The following is an 11,292-nucleotide window of genomic DNA, read 5'->3' as shown; positions in this document are numbered from 1 at the left end:
CTAAAATAACTTTGTGATCACAGATGCTTGCATGTTGCTTTGCAGGGACGGTAGAGAATTCAGCATGACTGAAGGGTAGATTGCAAGGAGAGGAAGGCTAGAGGCATGGATAGGGGTCAGACTTATGCTTTGTTTGTTACTCTGCCCTCTAAATCTAGGGAAGTGCCTAAACAGAATAAATGTATACTTTATTCAAAATAAATTAATAGGCCAAAGCATTGCAGAAAATACTTTGTAATTTATTTAAGAGGAAATGGAAAACTACCAAAGGATATAAAGTAGATGAATCACATGAGAAAGTTTTTATTTTATAAAGGTAAGTTACGCGGCATTGTGATATGTTGTGCCATTGAATGTAAGAAGAGCAATTAGGTGATTATCACAATTGTCCAAACAAGAGTAATTTAGAGTCTCAGAAAAGAAGAGCAGTTGAAATAGGAGAAAGAAGCAATAGGAAAGCAGGAGTACATGATTCAGGCGAACTAAGTACCTAATTCTATGTATCCGTGGATGAAGAGGAGTTGCTATTTTGAAAGGCAGAACTGTTGACAAAATTAATCAAACCTGTTTGCCACATGTTATGCCAAAAATTAACATGATTATATAACAAAGTACCAGTTAAGTAAAAGTTTATGTGTAATTTCTCTTACAACTGCTTGGTCTTCTTAAATAATCTTTTTTATTGTTTTCCTAAATTTGTGAGTAAAAAGACCCCTTGAGATAGTTTAAATTAAAAATGCCTAAAATTTTATTTTATTTATTTATTTATTTTTAAAAAATGCCTAAAATTTTAGATGTTGAAATAACTGTCTGAACTTTACCAAAAAAGTGCCTTCTTCAGGACTCTTATGTAACTGGAGACCTTTCAGAATTACTTGGACAAATGATATTGCTGTATCCAAGGATGACTATGATTGCATTTGTCAAGCGTACATTCTATAAATATAGGGGCTTGTACACAACAGTTGCTCTGCAAATATCATGGTAAGAAAAGAATTGTACTAGCACAGAATCTCAGATGTTGATATTTTGAGTTATGATATGAATAAAAATAAGAGTCTTGACATTAGTTATAATCAGAATCATAAGATCAGGCAATTTGAACTTCCCTCTCACCATTGGACTTTAAAGAAAGATAACTCTTAATGGACATATCTGCATAATGGCTTTTCTATGTTACTTTCACTTAGAGCTAATTGACTGTAGATTGAGAAAGATCAAAAATGAATGTTTGTGGCCTGGGCTGCCAAGGAATCTGACTATGCCTCTAAGGGATATCAAACTTCCCAGGTAAAGCCTGTAAAAGCATGTCACCTACTAATTATTTTAACATTTATACAAAACTATGTTATTCTAATTATGTAGCGAGACAGAAAAACAATGAAACTTTATTATAAGTTGAAAAATTATAAAAATCTTTGTGGAGTTCTCTCACTCTGTGTCAGGTATGGAAAAGAATATTATTTGTCTCCCAAGAATTACAGTCTTCCATGTAGCAGACAAATTCCCTCAGCTTTTGACTAGCAAAGGGCCTTAGAGACTAGAATATTTTGTAACTGGTTCCTAGAGGTAATAACCAGTAAGGTAAAGCATTTTGGTACTTTTAGTAAATGGCATGAACATTAAATAGGAAATATCTGGTAACTTGATCAGAGACACTTATTGGGACTATATATTGGATTAGAACTTAAAACTCCAATCTCTACAAATAATGCTTCCTATTTATATGTTTATTTGTTTAGACTAATCTGTGCTGCTGTTGACAGCCAAAATCAAAAGCACCAGAGGACACTTGTTATGAAATAATTTTGATAACTGAAGATCGACCTCCCCATACCAAGTCAAAACAGTTTTCTAATACAAATTCAGATTGTGATAAACCTAAGTTAAAAAGAGACATAATTGGTTACACACACACTAATACATCATTGAGTTCCCACTAATCTTTTAATCTATTTAATTCAGAGACCTTAAATTAGATGTAGAAGAAACTCAGGCTATTAACCACAACAGTGGAACAACCCATTAGCAATGGACCATGAAGTTACAGCTCTTTCCCCTATTACAATAAAGAGCCATCCAGGGCTTTGATTGATTGGGAAATTTTAGATGTTTTCTAATTGCACCAAGAGGCTACATTTAATAATTTATGAAAATCACATTAAAACTCTCTGATGAAAATACTTCCTGTAGATCAGATTACCTTGTAATGTGTTACAGGATTAGAATTGATTATCTTGAATAGTTTTAAATGGCTTAGAGTGGAAATGGAGAAAGCATCCTTCTATTTCAAGCCATTTGCTGATCAGTCATAGTCTATTATTTATTACTTTCCACATCCTAGTGGCTCAGATGGTAAAGAATCTGCCTACTATGCAAGAGATCTGGGTTCAATCCCTGGGTCAGGAATGGCTATCCACTCTAGTATTCTTGCCTGAAGAATTCCATGAATAGAGGATAGAGGAACCTGATGGGATATAAATACCTATGTATATTAAATACATGTGTGTATATATATATATATATATATATATATATATGTACACGTGTGTACTAAATCGCTTCAGTCATATCAGACTCTTTGGAACCCTATGGACCATAGCCTTCCAGGCTCCTCTGTCCATGGGATTCTCCAGGCAAAATACTGAAGTGGGTTACCATGTCTTCCTCCAGCAGATCTTCCTAATCCAGGAATCAAACCTGTGTCTCTTATGTCTCCTGCATTGGCAGGAGGGTTCTTTACTACTAAGGCCATTTGGGAAGTCCATATACAAAATGTTTACATATTTTTATTCATATGATAATAAAGAGATTGATAGACACATATCTATATATCTACACACATATATACATAAAGACATTTATATACACACACACACATATATGTATGTATATGTATCTTTTCTTTTCTCCCAGATAGACACATAGTTGTATCTTCTGAATTCTTTTAGATTTCTATTCAAATATCATCCTTTCCAAAAGTCCTTCAGTGACTAATATAGCAATCCCAAACATTATTACCCAATTTTCTTTTATTAATTGCACTAAACTCTTAAAAAAAATCCTTATATGGTTATTTGCCTTTTTTAAATCATTTGCATAATTAAAATAGAAGCTCTTTCTTTCCAGTGGTCTTGCTTATCTTAGTCATTCTGAGTTGCCTGTACCTAGAACTGTATTTCGGAGAAGGCAATGGCACCCCACTCCAGTACTCTTGCCTGAAAATCCCATGGATGGAGGAGCCTGGTAGTCTGCAGTCCGTGGGGTAGCTAAGAGTCAGACATGACTGAGCGACTTCACTTTCACTTTTCACTTTCATGCATTGGAGAAGGAAATGGCAACCCATTCCAGTGTTCTTGCCTAGAGAATCCCAGGGATGGGGGAGCCTGGTGGGCTGCTGTCTATGGGGTCACACAGAGTCAGACACAACTGAAGTGACTTAGCAGCAGCAGCAGAATTGTATTTGCTAAAAAAAGAAAAAGAAACTCAATAAATATTTATTATACATTCATTAAATGACTGAATGAATGAGCTAACTTTATTATAACGATATTGTCAAAGTGTTCTAAAATTAATGGTTCATAGTTATACCATGACTAAAGCCAGGCTTTCAAATGAAAAGAATTATTTTTAAAATCAAGTAAAAGTCTTTTGCAAGATGAGGAAGTAGAAGCTCAGGAACTAAAGAAACACAAATACTTTAACAAGTATGAACATCAGCAAAATCAGGGAAAAGGATCAAGTACCCTATCTTTCACTGAAAACATTAATCCAGTGCATTATTCAGTATAGATATTAGATCGACAATTGATATAGGTGAGCATTATTTCTGTCCCTTTTTTCCAGTTGTATACAGAGATTCAACTGAATGTGTGTTATTTAAATATTTGTCTGTCTACCTCTAATCCTTATCTATATCCCATTCAGGAAAAAAAAAAAAAAACTTTTCAAATAGACAAATACTTCTCTGAGCATGTTCCTCAAGCAATAAGAATGGCACATGAGTCCCTCAGAGAAAATAAAATAATGCTCTTAAAAGCATTTGGAAGAAGTTTGAGTGTGGAGAGAGTGAGGGTTGGAAGGATTTCTGATTTCCTCTTATGATCCTGAGAGCTAGAAAGAGCATCACTTCCACCCACATAAAGAAACAATAAAGCTGGACAAATGCAAGATCACAGATTTCCTTGAACCTGAGCTGAGACTACTGTCAGCTAACCAGGTCTAAAATCCATGGAGAGGCAGCCACCAAACTCTAGGGAGATATAACATGCACACTGATGAGCAACTGATAACAAGAGTCCCTTTAGAAAGGATAGGATATTTGATGGAGGCTCAATCAAGGCTTGTGTACTGGCAAGAGAATGTGAGCCCTTGGGAGCTATAAACCTTGAGGAATCTGAGCCTTTAATAGAGTTATTCTCCACAAACAGTACTGGACACTCACAAAAGACTGGAAAAAGTTTTAAGAAAATATTCCTGGTGGTACAGTCCTGGGAGAGAGGTGCTGCATGAGTAGGGGTGAAGGTGGGGCACAATGTGCACCCAGCTCCTTCTCCTCCATCTTCCTCTGGCACTTTCATCTGTGGGGTCAAACACAATCGCCCTAAGGACACTTGTGAAAACCCAAGACCCACCACATCTGGAAACAGGGAAAAGAGGAAGGGGTAGAAATCTACTCCCTATGAGCAGAAGGGCTAACCTGGAGGCCCAGTGGTAAAGAACCCACTGCCAATGCAGGAGACATGGGCTTGATCCCTGGGTTGGGAAAATCCTCTGGAGAAGGAAAGGGCAACACACTCCAGCATTCTTGCCTGGGAAATCCCATGGACTGAGGAGCCTGGTGGGCCCCAGACCATGGGGTTGCAAAAAGAGTCAGATACAACAACAACATGAGCAGGAGAGGATTTTGTGTGGGGCCAGGGTGTTACCGACCAGGATTCTTGCCCTCCTTAATCAACAGAAATTGATCGGAAGCCAGACAAATAATTCAGGCAAGGCTTTATGGCAGGGGGCGGTGGGCAAGAAAAAGTAGTAGGTTCCCTTGTTTGCTTGTTCCCAACTGGAGGCTCCGAGCTGGTTCCTTATATGGGATGAGGATAGGGGTGTGTCCACGGCTTGGGCCAGAAGGGTGGCTTAAGCAGTCTGCCCATGCCTCAAGTTGCTCCCAACCTCCTGCTTTTGTTTCAGCTCTTCAGAAGTGGCAGTAGGGCTTTTTGGTCTTTTTTTGTGTTTTGTTGTTCATAATTTGCCTCAACTGCACATGTGTGGAGTTATTTTTAGTTCCTTACGGTCTCCTTGTATTTTGCTGCTCGAGGATACATTTATTTAGATGCAAGCACTGCAGTAAAGGGTCCCTGGTCCTAAGTCCCAGCCTGTCTTAAGAGGAATCACTTGGAAAGGAACAAAAGAATGGAGTAGAACATATTCTTGAGACCTATGGACGAGGCATCTACCTAATCCCCCACATACCTTCAGGTTAACCAGTGTTAACTGACAAATAACTGTGGAAAAAGGGAAAGTAAAAGTGTTAGTTGCTCAGTCATGTTCAACCCCATGGACTATAGCATGCCAGATTCCTCTGTCCATGGAATAAGGGACACGAGCATAAAAAGAAACTCTGTCTGGGATACAGCACCTAAAGCTGAGGGTGGAACAGAGGTTAAGGTTAAAAGTCTTTGGCAAACTAGCTTACCAGTCTAAATACTAGGTATCAATAGAAGAATTTGAAGATTGTGGTGAACAATAACCTCAGATATGCAGATGACACCACCCTTATGGCAGAAAGTGAAGAGGAACTAAAAAGCCTCTTGATGAAAGTGAAAGAGGAGAGTGAAAAAGTTGGCTTAAAGCTCAACATTCAGAAAATTAAGATCATGGCATCTGGTCGTGGGAAATAGATGGGGAAACAGTGGAAACAGCATCAGACTTTATTTTTGGGGGCTCCAAAATCCCTGCAGATGGTGACTGCAGCCATGAAATTAAAAGATGCTTACTCCTTGGAAGGAAAGTTATGACCAATCTAGACAGCATATTAAAAAGCAGAGATATTACTTTGCCAACAAAGGTCTGTCTAGTCAAGGCTATGGTTTTTCCAGTGGTCATGTATGGATGTGAGAATTGGACTGTGAAGAAAGCTGAGCGCCGAAGAATTGGTGCTTTTGAACTGTGGTGTTGGAGAAGACTCTTGAGAGCCCCTTGGACTGCAAGGAGATCCAACCAGTCCATTCTAAAGGAGATCAGTCCTTGGTGTTCATTGGCGGGACTGATGCTGAAGCTGAAACTCCAATACTTTGGCCACCTCATGCGAAGAGTTGACTCATTGGAAAAGACCCTGATGCTGGGAGGGATTGGGGGCATGAGGAGAAGGGTACGACAGAGGATGAGATGGCTGGATGGCATCACCGACTCAATGCACATGAGTCTGAGTGAACTCTGGGAGTTGGTGATGGACAGGGAGGCCTGGAGTGCTGCGATTCATGGGGTCGCAAAAAGTCAGACACGACTGAGCGACTGAACTGAACTGAATTGAGACTAAACATAGCAACACTGCATCTCAAACAGCTCCACTCCTAACTAATTCAGTAGACTGTACTTAAGGCTCAGAAGGACAAGCACACTCATTTCCAGGAGTAAAAGCTGCCTCAGTGTCTGCTGAACTGCACAAAATGTCTGACGTTCAGAAATACATGTATAATAAACTCTCCTGAGCCAGCCAACCAAACAACCAGAACTGTTTCTCAATGACAAAGTAATCATCAGGGCAAGATTTCTGTATGACATACATACTGAAAGTTTCTAACATGGAATTAAAGTAGCTATAAATGATACATTAAAGGCTCTAGTGGAAAAGGTGGGAAATCTGTAAGATCAGATATGTAATTTCAGTAGAAAAATGGAAACTATAGGAAAGATTCAAATGGAAATGCTAGAAATTAAAAAGCATTAGAAATGTAGAATGACTTTGATATGTGCATTGTAAATGCAATAAAATCTGGAAAAGAAACATGAACTTAAAGTTGGGTCAATAGAAATTACCCAAATTAAGACACTAAAGAAGAAAAAAGGGAAGGGAAGAGGTAAATAATAGAATATCTAGGATTTGTTGAACAGTATAAAATACTCCAATATATTCATAATAGGTAATCTGAGAAAGAGAGGAATAAGAATTAAGAGGGAGGGAAAAGAAATCTTTTAAGAAATAGTAGCCAGTAATTTTCCAAAATTGTATAATTTATGTGATCTTCGACTAATGGCTAAACTACAGACGAAAAAAATGATCTGAGATAGCAAGAGATTTGAGAGGAGGTGGGTGTAGGGGTTGATTACAAAGGGTAGCATGAAGGATTTTAGTGGAAAAGTATCCATGTCATAAGTAACTATATGTCACTTGAGGCATTTGTCAGAAGGTATAGGATTCAGCAACACAAAAAGAATTTTTACTCTATGTAAGTTGTTCTTAAATCCACCAAGATGTTGGAGAAAACCCAGGGTAGAAGGCAGACAAATGAATCCAACTGTATCACAAACCAATCATATAATCACACTGAAAGGAACAGGGAGGAAGGAACTTGCCTGGGTGCTATAAGGTCCCCAAGGGCACTGTAGGCAAACACAATTTGTTACATAAATATGTTCATCATAGGAGTAAGAATTGCCAATTCTACAAGTACATATTTATTAGGGTTGAAGAAAACAGTTAATATATGACAGCAATATTCTCACTGTTGTAGAAGAAAAAAATCTATAAATAAAGGAAGAGGGGAGGCTGTAATGAGCCCTATAGTGATATATAAATAGATGCAGATATGGATATAGACCCCTAATATAGATTAGAGTCAGTATTCTGTATGAACTGATGTTTTAGATAGAAAAATATAAATACATGTGTATGTGTGTGTATATATATATGCTTGGGTTAACATGGGTACACATATTTCCTAGTTCTATGTCCTGCTGCTACTGCTAAGTCGCTTCAGTCGTGTCCGACTCTGTGCGACCCCATAGATGGCAGCCCACCAGGCTCCCCGTCCCTGGGATTCTCCAGGCAAGAACACTGGAGTGGGTTGCCATTTCCTTCTCCAATGCATGAAAGTGAAAAGGGAAAGTGAAGTCGCTCAGTCCTGTCTGATTCTTAGCGACCCATGGACTGCTGCCTACCAGGCTCCTCCGTCCATGGGATTTTCCAGGCAAGAGTACTGGACTGGGGTGCCATTGCCTTCTCCGTTCTATATCCTAAGAGGGAATAAAAGCACTGTCTGCTGAAGGACTGAGCAATGAGCACACTTAGCAATCAGATTCTGGTTTTTAAATATAATTTTCCATCAACAGTAACAGGATTCCTTGGTGAAGTGGCTGATTTCAAATTGGGGTCACATAAAATTACAAGTTGAGTCTGCAATACTTTGTGTTGACAGAAAGTATGGAAGAGTTCAAGAAACAACAGAATGCTGTGTCAAAAAGCACAGGAGCTGGTTTGAAAGAGCTCCCAACAGCCAAAGTCAGAATAATCTGGGAAATAGAATAAGCAACAGTAGTAATTGAATGTACTCCCCACTCTAAATAAAGGAAATTATGTTGGTCCATATTGATAAAAATACATAAATGAATATAAAAGTAAATGAGAAAGAAAAGATAACTGTTCCTTAAAAAGGATTCAGATTAATAAATGTACAAGAAATGCATGCAACATTAGAACATCACAGTAATTACTGAACGATGAACTGAATGGATGAGTGCTAAAATCAGCAAAAGGAAAATTTAAGGAGAAGCAAGATATTTATGCAGTCTCAAAGCATCTCCAAAATAAATAATCACAAAAAGGGTAAATTATAAATTCACAGTCAAGTAAACAGACAGACACTATTCTAACCAAGTGGTCAAGTTAGTATCACCAGTAATAAAACATATGGAGATCATGTACCTCCAAGTATGGAGTACTGAGGTGTGATACTCACTTTGGTGATATTGTACCCAGAAATGCAAAACTTGAATTTTTGGTGAGGGGATTACATAGAAATATATGTTAAACACTTAAAATACCTACGGCACAAAGGGAACAATCTATGAGTTTTAATTATTTGAATAGCAGTCACTATTATTTTACCCATTTTACAATATGTTGATGAGCCAATAAATTCATATACGCATGTTGTTGCTGTTCAGTCAACACGTCGCACCCAACTCTTCACCACCCCATGGACTGCAGCATGCCAGGCTTCCCTGTCCCTCACCATCTCCCAGTGTTTGCCCAAGTTCATGTCCATTGAATTGATGATGCAATCCAACCATGCATTCTTTGACCAAAAACAAGAATTCACTGATAAATTGCAGTCAAAGGAAACTTGCTATTAAAAAAAAAAAATGACCATGTCTTTTGAGAATTCTTAATATCAAAGGAAGGGAATGCTTCTCCTATTCAGGGGCACTATCTGCGAATTTAGAAAAATAAATGTCAAGATTCTCAGAGCAAAAGAAGGTGTAATCCTCTGTAGAAGCTTTATAAGGGGCTAAGTCTCAAGAGAAATGTGTTGCACTGTAGTGGGGAAAAACATAAAACCATAAAGCAAATGATGTAACCACAAATGAGGGAAAAAGTGGAACTAAAAAAAAAAACTATTTTTGCCACAGAAAAAGCTTTCCGGTGTGTTACGACTTCCAAAGGAAAGGATATCAAACAACAAGAAAAAAACAGAAAATAGTGCTGTAGAACTGTAAAAGTAGGTGAAGAGGGTTAAATCCCAGAATGGACTGTGGCACAATAGACTAAGAACAATAAAAAAAAAGCTTATGAAGCTGTGTTTAGGAAAAAATGAACAAGAAAGTAATAACGCCAGAGCTTGATGTGCAATGTAAATGGACAACAGATTTCAGAGAGACAGGGCTTCTATTTTGCACCTCTTTTCCTTCGCAAGGAGAATAAACTTTAATATGAAAGTTTCCCTTAACTGCAGAAGTTGTAAAGAATATTTAAAGCCTCTGGAAAGAAAACAGGAAAAAGAACAAGACACCTGCAGATGGATGAATTCTCAGCCTCCTAAAATGTAAACACTAGGGAAAGCCAAAATGATAGCACCTAATGTAAACTCCCCAGAATGTCTAGTCCAGATTACAAAACAGATGGTTTGTGAATGCTTGCAAAGAAAGCGCTTAACATTTGGGCTCAGCATGATCTCTATAAATGAAACATGACAAACTAAATTTATTCCCTTTTTTAATACAGCTACCAGACTATTAGATGAGGAAAAATACCCTAGACATAAGGCATCTGGATTTCAGAAATACATTTGATGATTTTCTCAGCTGTCCCTGTGAACAAGTTGGAGCAATGTGAGCCACTGGATGGTCTTGAGCCCACTTGTGTGCCTGTACTAAGGGTGGTGATTCATGGATCAGTGTCAGGCAGGTGGAAACCATCTAGTGCCATGTGCCAACACTCTGTTCTTGGCTTTTTTTCATTCAACCAATTTATCAATATCTGTTTGAGCTCTCACTGCAGCTCTTGGTAAGTTATGTTAAAGCAGAAGCAAAATTTACTAATTTATTCATCAGCCACTGTATGTTTATCATAGTGCATACATTATTTAAACTTATCCTTTCAACATCCCATTAAGGTGGTTGTGGTTTAGTCACTAAGTCATGTCTGACTCTTGCAAACCCATGGGCTGTAGCCCACCAGGCTCCTCTTTCCATGGGATTTTCCTGGCAAAAATACTGAAATGGGTTGCCATTTTCTTCTCAAGGGGGTCTTCCCAACCCAGGGATCGAACTCAGGTCTCCTACATTGTAGGCAGATTCCTTACTGACTGAGTCACCAGGGAAGCCCTTCAAGGTATGGGATATTACTCCCATTTTACTGAGAAGAAAATAAAACTTAGCTAAAACACTTGTTCCATAACTAGCATGTAACAGAACAAGGAAACAGGCTAATATAATGCCAAAGTTTATGGCCTTAACACTGTATTATGCTATCTCCAAATGAAGATCAATTGCAGAATGTGATTATCATAAAAATTATTGCTGGCTTCTGCTACATTAATAGGCATTTAGTGACCAGATTAATGGAGGCAATTATTCTACTGTGCTCTGCAGTGGTTTGGCTATACCTAGAGTTACTTTGTGAGGAGCTGTTGCACATTAAGAGAGACACAGGCAAAATGCAGGGGTTTAAAACACAGCCTGGGTTTGGAAACCAATTATATGACTAGTTGTCTGACCAACAGAAGACATTTAAAGTTATGATAGATGTTTAAAAAAAATAGAGGATCTATGAAGGAAAGGAAATATTCTGCAGAG

The sequence above is a fragment of the Bos indicus genome, chromosome 2 (assembly GCF_029378745.1).
Source record: "Bos indicus isolate NIAB-ARS_2022 breed Sahiwal x Tharparkar chromosome 2, NIAB-ARS_B.indTharparkar_mat_pri_1.0, whole genome shotgun sequence".
Taxonomy (NCBI): Eukaryota; Metazoa; Chordata; class Mammalia; order Artiodactyla; family Bovidae; genus Bos; species Bos indicus.
This window is presented reverse-complemented; position numbering follows the sequence as displayed.